The sequence below is a fragment of the Pteropus medius genome, unplaced genomic scaffold, assembly GCF_902729225.1.
Source record: "Pteropus medius unplaced genomic scaffold, Ma_sr-lr_union100, whole genome shotgun sequence".
NCBI classification, from domain to species: Eukaryota; Metazoa; Chordata; class Mammalia; order Chiroptera; family Pteropodidae; genus Pteropus; species Pteropus medius.
The window spans coordinates 1067304-1080293 of NW_024350397.1; the positions used below are offsets into that span (position 1 = coordinate 1067304).

Consider the following 12990-nt stretch of genomic DNA (forward strand, 5'->3'; position numbering starts at 1 on the left):
CAGGAGCCTTGTACCCCGTGCCAAGGTGACTCACAACAGCGTTGGCCTCAAGTCGGTGGGGAAAAGCACTGCGGCTTCGGTGGTTCCCAGAGGAACTGGAGAGCCTTCCCATATGCTCCGGTCAGCTCCTCGGGCAGCCTGTAGCACAAGGCCTGGCAGAGTGAAGGTGATCCATATAAGCTACCGCGGCAACAGCTATTCCTCTAACATCTTTCTTTCGGCTCTTGTTCACAGCTCTGATGTATGACTCTGATGAGGTCAGTTTTCAGTTTTTGAAAAAGAAGCAATTTGTTCGAAGATTCTATACTGACTAGTCAGATGTAGTAAATCATGCCATTTCCCAGCTTCGTCGTTTTCATTTGTAAAACGAGAGTCACAACAATGCTGTTTTCCTTGTACCTCTCATGTGAGCTGTGGGAGTTCTGTGGGGCTAGTACGGCCCTTTGATCTCCTTGGGAAAGGCACCATAGAATAGGAATTGGTTTTAAAGTGCCGTTTTGAAATTAAGATGAGCTTTTTCTCATGTGTTTTCACATTTTTGTTTCTTCTACACTTTGAGTTCTGTTACTCTTTCAATATAGGTTTTGAATCCTTTTTCCTTTACTATTTATATTTAAACCATAAAGTTTACTTTAAGAAGACAGAAAATGGTGTACCCAACAGTTATATGCTGAAGGCCATCTTTCCTTTTTTTCCACCAATAAATGTACTACTCATTCAGAACATTAACAGCAAACCTCAGGCTTAGATTTTGGGCTAGGGTGGGTAGAGAGAGAAGAGAGAAAAATCTGAACCATATAATTAATGAAAGTGGTACCAGCATTGTTGTGTACAATTTGAAACAAATGTGCTGACTTTTCTTGGAGTATCCTGAATAAAAATGAAACAACAAAACATCGAGTTCAACTAAAAAAAAAAGAAAAAAAAAAAAGAAAAAACGTAAAAAACCCCCTCCAAACCTTAGAGACAATGTTGCTTAAAATAACCTTAACTTTTGTACTTTTCTTTTACATAAAACTAATAATATATAACAATGAAACTGTCTTTTGTTTTTGAAAATTTTCTATCATTAGATGAACTGTTAAGATTAATAGACTGTGTCCTGGTTAGGGACAACAAGAAAAATATTTTGTCGACCTACATCTACACATTTAATACTTAAATAGTACTTAAATATTGCAAAATTGGGTGTTCTTCTGCCTACCTCATAGTTGGAAAGAACTGTCTAAGTGACTTGCCCAAAGTGATGCTGTGAGCAGGAATCTCTGCCCAGGACCATAGCGCTGGGCCACTTTCTCCCCAACAGATACTGAAAACTTGGGAGAAAAATAAAATCAACTTCCCAAAGTTTTATTTCTGAATGGAATCTTTACAATGACTCTTTGAAACAGGATCTCTACCTCTCAGGAAGGCAAAACCACACTGAACTCAAATCCCATGATTTCTGCCCAGTCTCACCCCATCCCTCCCAGTGGAACCAGGAATTCTCTGCCTCGCTTACCTGGGTTTGGGGCTGAGAAGAAATTTTTTCTCTTCTTTTTTAGGTTTAATTCCTCGAGGAAAGAGCGCTTTATATGATGGCTATGGGGAAAGGATTTCTGTTCGCCTCCCCAGTGACCCCCTTACTTTGGGGATAAGCAGAGGGTACTGTTAACTCCTCTTTCTGGCCCTTTTATTCTAGTTGCTTCTTACCTTTGTACAAACTACTCTCTGAACTAAAAGCAGCAGAAATCAATTGATTCTGATGAACCTTGTGGTTTATATTTGTGGACCTTTTTGAAAGATTTTTTTTTTAAGTGAGTAAATTTGCTTTTGGAAACAGAAGTACTTGTGGAAAAAAAATGATGTGTTAAATTCACTTTTTTAACAGTCTTGCTTTTTAATTCTGTGCTAAGAACAGAGAGATCCTGGAGCAATTTCAATGAATAGTTTCAGGATATATTTTGTAAAGTCATAAAATGTCCAACTTCATATAAGTTGTATTTCTAAAGCCTCAATAGCACTCAGAAACTGTAATTATATTCCAGACAGTGTCTTGTTCGGCAAAAGAGACTCAAAGAACTTTCTTCATGGTCATGCTTTGACTTCATTCACTTCATTCATAACACTGTCCTAAAAGAATTACCTTTTAGAAAACAGTCAAGACTACAACACAGTGGGAATTTTTGACATGATTGAATTCACAGAAGAGTACTCTTCTATTTTTAGAATAATCAAAACATCCAGAGACATTCAGCTTCTTATTAACGATGAATATTTGCTATTTCAAAACTAAGGTTAAGTAGTATGATGGGAATTGTCAGGCATTGATAAAATGCTAGAATCAGCAGGTTAAGACATCAGATTACACGAAACACTCAGCCTGAGTCTAGCATACAAAAGGTCACCAGAATGACTTTTATATGACTAGCATATAAAAAGTCAATGTTTAACTTTTCCAAGTTTTGCTTAAATAAAGTGTAAGAGAGGGAGAGAGAGAAAATTCTTGGTTGGTTAGATCAATGTATTAAAACATGTTCTGGATAGAGAATAAGAAGAAAGTTTTAACCATTTCAAGAAGCCTTCATGTGTTCTGCAGACCTGACTCATCTTGATTTTCTGTATTTTGTGGTTGCATATGAGAGAGAGAGAGAGAGAGAGAGAGAGAGAGAGAGAGAGAGAGAGAGAGAGAGAGAAGAACAAACAAAATGCATGAGGGAGAAAAAAGAAAACATAACGAATATTAGAAGGCAAAGAGAAAATTAAATTTTTTTCTTAGGCGTGGAAAAGGGAAACGAATGGACTAGGTTAACATTTAATAAAACAAGCCCCAGGGTCACAAGTGGACTCCCAAGCAGCAGTTAAATCTGGTATCTAGAGCCTCGAGACTTCAGGCCACGATGTAAAGAAATGCAGGGTTGTCAGCAAGGGCTCTCTTCCTGGGGTTTGTAACTTTGTGGCAAAGTTAGACCCGGGTGCTTCATAGACTGTCTGGGTTCCTCATCATTTTTTAATAGCTCCTCCATTTTCCTTGACCTTGCTACCAAAATGCCAGGACAAGGTGACTTGAAGTGTGGTCCACGGTTGGGGTTAGTCCACACACTGCTTTGAACTGGTTCGTAATGAGATAAGCACAAAAATTGAAAGCAAGCATCTAGAAACTTTAATAGCAATTTGATGGAGTAATTTTATGTCTATAGAATCTAATTTAAAAAATTTATTTGTATATCCTTGGCTTTAATTTCATTTTGCCTAGTAATTTACTTTTATTGTATTTTATATCAGTCTTTGATAGATTGGGGAAAAAATGGTATTATGTCACAGATAGTTGGAAAAGCACTGCTCTGGAGAACCAGGAGTGAATGTTTTTGGGGAAAGTTATCACCCTCTTCCAAATGTGAATGGAGATTATGAAGTGGAGAAGGGTAAACATTTCTTGCCCTGAAGGGTATGCTCAGAAACAATGACCTCTAGTTAATGGTCTTCTTTAGAGCAATGATTCTCAAACATTCATCTCAGGACTCACCTATACATTTAAAAAAATTCAGTTTCCAATCATTCATTGCAAGTGCATAGAAACACAATTGGTTTATAAAATACTTTCTTTATATCCTGTGACCTTGTTTATATGACATATTTGGTCTAGTAGTTGTTTTTTTTTTTGTAGATTCTTTGTCATTTTCTACATAAACAGTCATATCACCTGAGAGTATAAGCAGTTTTAGTCTATGGCTATGCTACCCTGAATAAGCCTGATCCTGTCTGATTTCAGAAGCTAAGCAGGGTTGGTTCTGGTTAGTACTTGGATGGGAGACCACATATGAAGACCAGGTGCTGTAGGTGTAAAAAATAAAAAAATAAGGGATTTGTAAGATGACAAAGTCCTTGCAATCTGTGAGGTCAACCAAGGGTTACCTTGCCTAAAAAAAAAAAAAAAAAAAAAGAAGCAGTTTTATTTCTTTCTTTTATAATCTGTTACCGTTTTTTCTTTTTCTTGCCTAATTTCCCTGACTAGAGCCTCCATTATAATATCAAATAGGAACTGTGGAAGTAGACATTCTTGCCTTATTCCTAATCTTAGGGAGAAAGAATTAAGTTTGTCACCATTAAGTATGGATAGTAGTTTTTAAAAAAGCACTTGAGACTGAGGAAGTTCCTCCCATTTTCTAATTTGCAGAGAGTTTTTATTCTGAATGAATGTTGAATTCTGTCAAAAGGCTTTCTCTGCATCTATAGAGATGATCGTGTGTTTCTTTTTCTTTACTCTGTTGATATGGTAAATTAAATTGATTTTTGAATTTTGAATCAGCCTGTATTCCCGGGATAAACCCCACATATTCCAGTGTATTGCCATTTTAATATATTACTGAATTAAATTTGCAAGTATTTGGTTGAGGATTTTGCATTTATCAAAATATATATTGATATGTAGTTATCTTTTCTTGTAATATTTTTTAGGGTCCTGGGTAATGCTGGGGAGTTAGGAATGAGATGAGGAGTATTGCTTCCTCTTCTATATTATGGAAGAGTTTGTATAGAATTGGTATTATATCTTCCTTAAAAATGTTCTGTAAAATTTTCCAGCGAAGCCGTTTGGGCTGGACTTTTCCTTATTGGAAGGCTTTTAGCTACAAATTCAATTGCTTAAATAGATATAAGACAATTCATGTTATCCATTTCTTCTTGCGAACTTGTGCAGTTTATATCTTTCAAGGAATTTGTCCATTTCATCCAAGTTGTTGAATTTATGGGCATAGGGTTATTTATAATATTGTCTTATTTATTTTTTTGTGAGATTTGTAGTGAAGTCCCCTCTTTCATTCCTCATCATAGTAATTTGTATTTTCCCTCTTTTTTTCTCTCCTTCAGTCTGAATAGATGTTTATCAATTTTATTGCTTTAAAAATGCCCTTGGTTTCTTTAATTTTCTTTATTATTTTTCGATTGTCTATTTTGTTAATTTTCTTACCTTTATTGTTTCCTTCCTTCTGCTTGTACTGGATTTAATATGCTCTCTTTTTCTAGCTTCTTAAGATAGAAGCTTATATAACTGATTTAAGACCTTTCTCCTTTTCTAATATAAACATTAATGTTATGAATTTCCCTCGAAGCACTGCTTTAGCTGTTTCTTATAAATTTTTATATATTGTTTTTTCATTTCCATTTAATTCAAACTATTTACTAATTTTCTTTGTAATTTCTTCACTGATTCATGGGTTATATAGAAGTATATTATTTAATTTTATGTATCTGGGGATTTTTATCAATATTTTTCTTTTTTTGATTTCTTATTTAATTCCACTGTTGCATGAAAAGATATTTTATATAATTTCAATTTAAAAATTTTGTTAAAATTTGTCTTAGGCACCGGAATGTGTTCTATCTTGGTGAATGTTGAGTGTGACTTAAAAAAAAATGTGTATTAGACCAAAGGTAAGGGTTCACTTCCAAGGCGGTGACACAGGAGACTCCTGAACTCATCTCCTCCCATGAACACAGTGGATCTATACCTACATATGTAGCAATTCCCTGTGAAAGAAATGCAAAACCTAGCTGAGTGACTTCTACACATCAGATGAACGAGAAAATACCTACATTGAAATGGATCTTGGCATACCCTCAATGCTGGGAACCACTAAAAGCAAAGCAGCCTGCTTGGGCAATCATGAAGGTTTGAGAGGCAACCAAGAGCTTAGGATGGGCTGAATGATAAGGTTCATCTCCTACATAAGACCATTATATTGAGATAGGGAGAGGTGGCTGTTTTATCTAATGCACAGAAACAAACATAGAGAGTTAAAGAAAATAAAGAAACAAAGAAATATTTTCCAAACAAAAGGACAAGGTAAAATTCCAGAAGCAGACCTTAATAAAATAAAGGTAAGTGATTTACCTGATAAGGAGCTCAAAATAATGATCATAAAGGTGCTCACCAAAGACAAGAGAACAATACATGAACAAAGTGAAAATTTCAGCAAAAAGGTAAAAAATATAAGAAAGTATCAAACAGAAATGACAGAGCTGAAAAATACAAAAAGTGTACTAAAAAAAATCAATAAAGGGGTTCAAGCCAAAAAAAGATCCGTCAACTTGAAGACAAGTTAGTGGAATTCATCCAATCAGAGAAGAAAAAAAAAAGAAAGAGTAAAAAAGAGTGATGATAGCTCAGGGACTTATGGAATATCATCATATTCTATAAGGATCTCGGGAGGAGAAGAGACACAGAAAAGGGCAAAGAGTTTATTTAAAGAAGTAATCATTGAAAACTACCCTAACCTGGGAAAAGACAAAGACATTTAGTTGTAGGAAATCCAGAGAGTTCCAAAAGAGAAGACTCCAAAGAGACTCATGCTAAGGAACATTATAATTAAATTATCAAATGTTAAAGACAAGGCAGTCAACGGCTCATCTTCTCTCTCTCCCTGGATGTTCCTTTCTTTCCTTAGATTTCAGGTTAGTTGGTTGCCCTGAAACCTCAGCTTTCTGATAGGTTCAAGAAAAGTCGTGAATGTTCAGATGTTTTGAAACTTCTTGTCATTGTTGTGAGATAGCAGTGTTCTTTCTAGCTTTTATATCTTAAGCAGACGTCTGAACTTTCCTATACATATTTGCAAATTACAAAAGACCAAAAGGAGCTTTAGTTAATGTGGGTCGATCTGTAGGTATTTATCATATCGAGTTATTTAAAATAATAATCATATACCCATTGTATGTTACTATAAATAGCTCATTTTTAGTGAAAAGTAACTGTATTTTTCAAAATGAAAATTTAGTGAGAAAGTGACAGTGTAGTATATTTTTCAAAATCTCTTTAATGTACAGATTAATAGAAGATGGCTATATTCTTATATCTGCTTCTGCTTTCAATCTGTTGTAATATCACCATCATGTTGTCTCTGGAATACCCTATTATATACTAGTGAAAAAATGAGAGTAAAAAAAGACAAATAACATCTTATCGTGAGATTAATTTTGACCTTGCAGAACCCCAGAAATGGCCTTGGAGAGTTGTAGTGTCCCCAGACCAGACCACACTTTGAGAACCTCTGCTTTATTGTATCTCCCCAGACAATAATAGAAAGCATACCCAATCGGCAAATGAAGGCTGAAGAGCTTCCGATAGATGAGTATCTGTTTATAAATTATATGTACGACTACCATCAATCTGCATACCATATATCTTAGTGAAGCAATTTTATTAAGTTAAAAATAAAATGAAATAGAAATCATGATATTTCCTCCCTGCTTCCTTGCTGCCATCCTAGGCACTCTAGCTCCCAATTTGGAAACTACTACTTTAGAGCAGGAGCCCTGCTCCCTGCGACCTTGGTTCCCAGGGCTCGGTGAAACTTGTTCCTCATGTGTGGGCAGTAAAGAATGAGATGAAGGAATGAGCTCAATCATACGCCAAGAGGCAGAGGCCAGGAGTCAGGTGGGGCTGATGCAGGAAGCCACATGGGAACAGCGTGCCCTGAAGATGAAGGGGTCTGTGGGGACTTACACCTGGCAGTGTGGAAAAAGTCACCAGGCATATTGGTCTCATATGTAACGGCACCAAATTCATTGTGCCTCAGCCAGGGCACTTAGAGATGAGGGTATTAGCAGGTGGGTTTGCTTTTCTCCTTCTTAGTCCTGAAGTAGGGCGTGGAGTACTGCATTCATGGGGAGATTAGACTATTTCTTGACTATTTCTGTGTCATTTCAATCTCTCTTTTTTTTTAGTTGGATATAAGAATATGGTTTACTTTTTCCCAGTTTTCAAAGGTGATTATCAGAGCCCTATAGCTTATGAGTTTTATTATTTATCTTTTGCTGAGTAAAAAATTATACTCAAACTGAACAGCTTAAAACAATAAACATTTATTATCTCGCTGTTTCTACAAGTCAGGGATAATAATGAGTGCAGCTCAGGGTGCCTGTGGTTCAGTCTCTCACAAGTCTGCAGTCCAGGTGTTGGACAGAGCTGCTGTCAATGCAAGGCTCAACTTGAGGAGGATCTGCTTCCAAGCTCACTCGTGTGGCTGTTGGTTGAAGACATCAGTTTCTTGGCACATGGGCCTTTTCATCAGGCAGCTCACAACACGCAGCTGGCTTCCCTCAGAACAAGCCAGTGAAAGAACAAGAAAGGACGCTTATAACGGTTGACCATGAGCTTGAAGGAAATGTAGATATCTTCCTCTTTTTTGTAAGCCTAGCAGACATCATGGGAATAAATAATTTATCACTGAAGCTGACAGCGTGGAGGTACTTTGGGGAAGGGAGAGAGCACAAAGCCAGATGTCGCAACACAAATAATAAAATCTTTTCCCTTGCTATAATCTAAATGGTGAATGAAAACGGATTCAAGGATAAGACAAGTCCCTGAAGAGGCTGGGGGAAATTAGCGCTGATGTTTCCCATTAAAGTAGTAGTAATAATGATAACAACTAAACATTTATAGAATGTATTTCATGCCTGGGAATCCGCTGGGCTTTAAAGCAGGAGGATCTGATTCACACCTACTACCAAGAGAATGAATTACTCTCAGCTCTCAGGGGTGCTGTGAGGGACTACTCAGAGGTGTTTAGACCCATCTGATTGTAGAACTATGCATGGCCAGAGGTAAACGAGTCGATGTCCTTTTCTAATAGGCCCAGAGAAGTCGGGTGACTAGCCCAAGGTCACACAGCTACTTAGTGGAATAGTTAGGGCTGGAATTCAATTATCTTTCCTTTGAATCTCACTTTCCAACTATGTGCCTTTGGGAAAGTCATCTAACCTCTCTGAACCTCAGTATCATTCTTTATAAAATGTGGATAATAATAGCACCTACATCAAAGGGCTGATTGAGTTAATACGTACTTAGAACAATGCTCAGTGCAGTAAATATTAAATACATGCCAGCTATTATGAGCTATTATTTTTTTTAAGGATAGCATTCATTTTTAAAAAGGTTGATGTGACTACTTCTCATTTGCCACAGTTGAAAAACAAACAGTTGGGATGGAAATGGCAGGTAGCACTGGTGGCCTGAATCTCTTTTTGCCCCAAATCATGGTCAACAAGGATAGATTACTGTGAGCCTGAAGTGGCCCTGGCTCTGTGGGCCCGTAAATTTGGGGGCAGTTAGAGACTTGGACAAAACATTTGGACTAGCTCCTGACTGGATCTTCACTGGATGTTCTGTGTGACCGCCAAGGTGAGTCTGAGAGGAAGGTGAAGTATATAGTTACTCCAGTTTGGTTCAGGACCTGATTAGAGGCAAATCACTAGAAAGCATAGTCAGGGGCTGTCTGTTTGGTAATTTCAGAAGCTCTGCCAGTCTCTCTCTTCCATTTCTTCTATCTTATTAGTTAATGTCTGATAGTTTGAAGAAACTATTTCTTTTGATAAGACATTGAACTCTATTCATAATAACCCTGGGGCAAGCACTAACATTTTGGTTTATTACCAGTTACTATACTTTAATGTGAATATGTTCTATTCTTCCTTGAAAGTAAGTTTTAATGGGAGTGGAAAACAAAGAAAAGAGTTAGGGTAGGATGGTATTGGAGATACTGCAATGGAGAGAAAAAACCCAGAATTCAAGGCAAGTGTGTTGGAAGATGGCAGCTTCTTTACAATTTAGCCTAATTTAGAAGCTGCTGCAAACTAAAATACTGTTCAACCAAGTGACGGTATCCTGTAACCATTTTGAATTCTCTAATGACCGCAGGTGAGCCATATGCCTTGTGGATCTCTATAAATTTTCCTCTCCCAAACCAAATCGCCACTTGAATAATTTATCTTCCTCCTTCTACCTTCTGCTCGAGGTAATTTATTAAATGAAACAGTTTATGGGAAAGAGTTTTTTGACATGTGAAGTTCTACAAAAACGTTTTGGTAATATTATAGTGAAAATTGATATTTTTCATATTGGGAGTCACTTGCTGGGTTACTGAGGTGTCTATTCCAAGGGGTGAAGAATAAAATAGTCATGCGTTTCACGTTTGGGGGCAGAGGTGAAGCAGAAGGAGAAAAGTTACTTTCAGCCATATTGCTTTTTAAAGGCACTCTGAAGAATTCTAATTTCTTCACCGAAGAATCAATGAATGAGTGGACTGGATGTCTTTTGTAAACTTCTGTACAACGACAGGGAGGCTGAGCTGACCAAGGTGGGTGGTGACTGCACAGTCAGAGGCCAGCATGGAGCTAGCAGGGTGGCTTCATGGGTCAGGAAAGCCTAGGCTTATTCTTTAGACAAGACGCTTAACCTCTTCAAGGCTCATGTCCACTATCTCAGTGGTTTAAATGAGAAAAAAACAAAAACAAAAACCAAAACATGCAGAGTGCTTGGCACAATTCCTTGCACAGAGTAGCTATCCAACAAGAGGTTATTATTATTACTACTGAGGCAGAGTTTTTATGTCTTTTCAAAATAACTCAGATTTCAAGCTATCACAAATAGGCACTATTAGCCAATATGCTTCTTTAGCCTCTTGTGAAAAAATCTCAACTGATTTATTCTACTATTTTTTTTTTCACTTAAGGGTTGATGCCCTGACTGGTAGAAATTTTGGTGAGCAAATAATTTTAGGTCCACTAGGCACAAGGAGAGTTCTGACAATGGCTTTGAATCTTGTTCTGTGGGAATCCACAGTGGCAGCGATGTGCTCTCATGATAAAAGCCAAGAGGCACGCTGCATTCCATTAAAGGAAACAGGCATTAACTTTATTCCCCTGCCTGGTTACAAGGGACATTAATCAGCCCATAAAAATGGGATTAAGTCAACTCTCAATTTAGTTTTGTAGTTTACCTTTAAAATGTAACCACTCTTTGTGTTTTAACATCGGGTGATTGCATTTTAGATGTAACCCAAGAGCAGGGGTCTTTTCCCACAAATTTTCATGGGGATTCAGGACTACAGATGGACCCCTCCCTGAAGACATAACGAACAATTATTCAATCTGAGGAATTGCTTTGGAGGAGCCATTCCAGCTGAGGGTATATAAAGCGAGTTTCCTCAAAGCTATATAAATGAGAGACTGGAGCAACCTCCAAACATGTAGTCATCTATTTTATCCTTTATTGCCTAATGAATATGCTACAATATCATGAGCCCATCAGCTTGAAACTTTGCTCTTGCTCTGAATCCCCCAAGGCAAACAGATGGATTTTTAAATCCTTCCTCTTAAAGTCTTACTGGATTGCAAAGCTTTTGCTGAAATGTGGAGCCTGAAATTTTCCCGAGTTCTAAAGCATCCTCTTTGGCTTTGAAGGCGCTGCCCCAACTCTGCCCTAAAGGTTCACTTTTCTTGTTTTCCATTTTTCCTTCTCTAGGATACCATGCTGGAAGGGGCCTGTCAGGGGTCATCCAGGCCAATGTGTCTACTACTCCCGACTAAAGAGAAAAATTAAGGCTGTAGTGAGTTTTCCCAAGAAACCACACTTATTAATTTAAAGGACTAAGCTTTACTCTACAATTTTGTTCTTTCTCCCTTTTTGCTATAAATATACATATATATATACATATATATGTAAATATATATATGTTGATTTTTTAAAGTACATTTTTGAGGTAAAATAAAACATTTTCCCAAAAAGCTTTCTTTGTAAAATTTTGCTATAAAATCTAAAAGTCTGGGCACCAGTGGTTTAATGCAGCCCTTCCATTTTGTAGTTAGGAATCCAGGGGCAAGGCCACGGCACCTCCCCAAGGCTGCTGAGTGAGTTGGCAGAACTGGTCAGTGCCAGGCTTCTGCTTTCTAGCCTGTTGGCTTTTCCTCCATCAAGACTGTCATTTGGAAGCTGACAGAGAAGACCTTGCTAAGTGGGCAAGGAAAACTGTGGGTACAGCTCTTGGCAGTGAGAAAAATCATTAGAGTACTCCAAAGGGTCCGTTTCTGTAATGTGATTCTGAAAGTGGTCGTGTTGAAGGGGAGAGAGCCTCACATGCCGATGAGGCCGAAGCTGTGGTTTCCATCGAGGGTTCTGGAATGCACAGGCATGCAAATGTTTCCTCTGCCGCCCCGTGACGCCCACAGCACAACCTCAATCACTTCTGTCTTCGGATTGGGCCTTGCCCGCTCTAGTTTCCCATGTGTTCTCCTTCTAAGAGCAAGTTTTCTTAGATCATGTATCCATAAATCCATACTGGTCATTAACAATTTCAGAATTAACAAGCTTATTATTTTATTTATCGGAAGCCAGCTAAGAAGCGGAAGTCTGGTAGGGGGTGGGGAGAGATCATTTTAGATCCAGGGGAGTTCAGAATGGAAAATAAAAATCAGATCTAGATTGGATGGTCAGAGCAGGGAGGGGAAGGCAGAGTGGACAGAGATGGTGAGAGAAAGTGTCCAGGGAAGAGGATTTCGCTGGACGGGTGGGTGGATGGGCAAAGCAGACAAACTTGGCCATCTTATCTAGAGTTATTTATCTGGCAGGAAGGAGTACATGAGAATATGGAATTTCTGGGAGCCATGCTTGAGCAGGCAACTTTCAGAATGCTTAATGCTATAACCCCAAAGGGACCCCCAAGTCCATCAGCTTAGAGCCAGGGGCTCAGGATGCATCTTTGCTGATATTGTTAAGCATTGTTGTTGTTGTTGTTGTTTTTCCTTGAAAAAGACATCCTGAAGGCAGTCTCGAAGCACCATATGAGTAAACCCTTACAGAAGGAGCCAAGGCATGGAACCCTGATTCGAGTGGCTGTTTTTATCACTGGGAATGAAAACAGAGTGAAAGTGAAGGGCAGCTACATCTGGGGCAAGGCTTCTGGAATGCTGCTGATTGCACAAAGATGTTCCTTAGCAAAGCTTCTCTATGAGAAATGAGAGCGCTCCCTTGCTTGCCAACTAAAAGAGCAGATCTCCGGAAGTAGATCTCTGGGAGTCTAAGACAGGGGTTTTTAAGGCTATCCAGCAGGTGCTGTGTTCCAATTCCCTGTATGTATCATAGATTTGGGCTTTAGCTGGTGTCGAAAATGATGCTTTTGCAAGCCCTACAGTCTCAAGGTGCCTATAAGCCACCACAAGTTGAGGAGTTCTGTTAGG

At 38.2% G+C, this 12990-nt stretch overlaps 1 pseudogene; it reads left to right on the forward strand.

Moving 5' to 3' along the window:
• The first annotated feature begins 3703 nt into the window (after positions 1-3703).
• Positions 3704-3822, forward strand: LOC120584158 (uncharacterized; annotated as a pseudogene).
• Positions 3823-12990: the final 9168 nt, after the last annotated feature.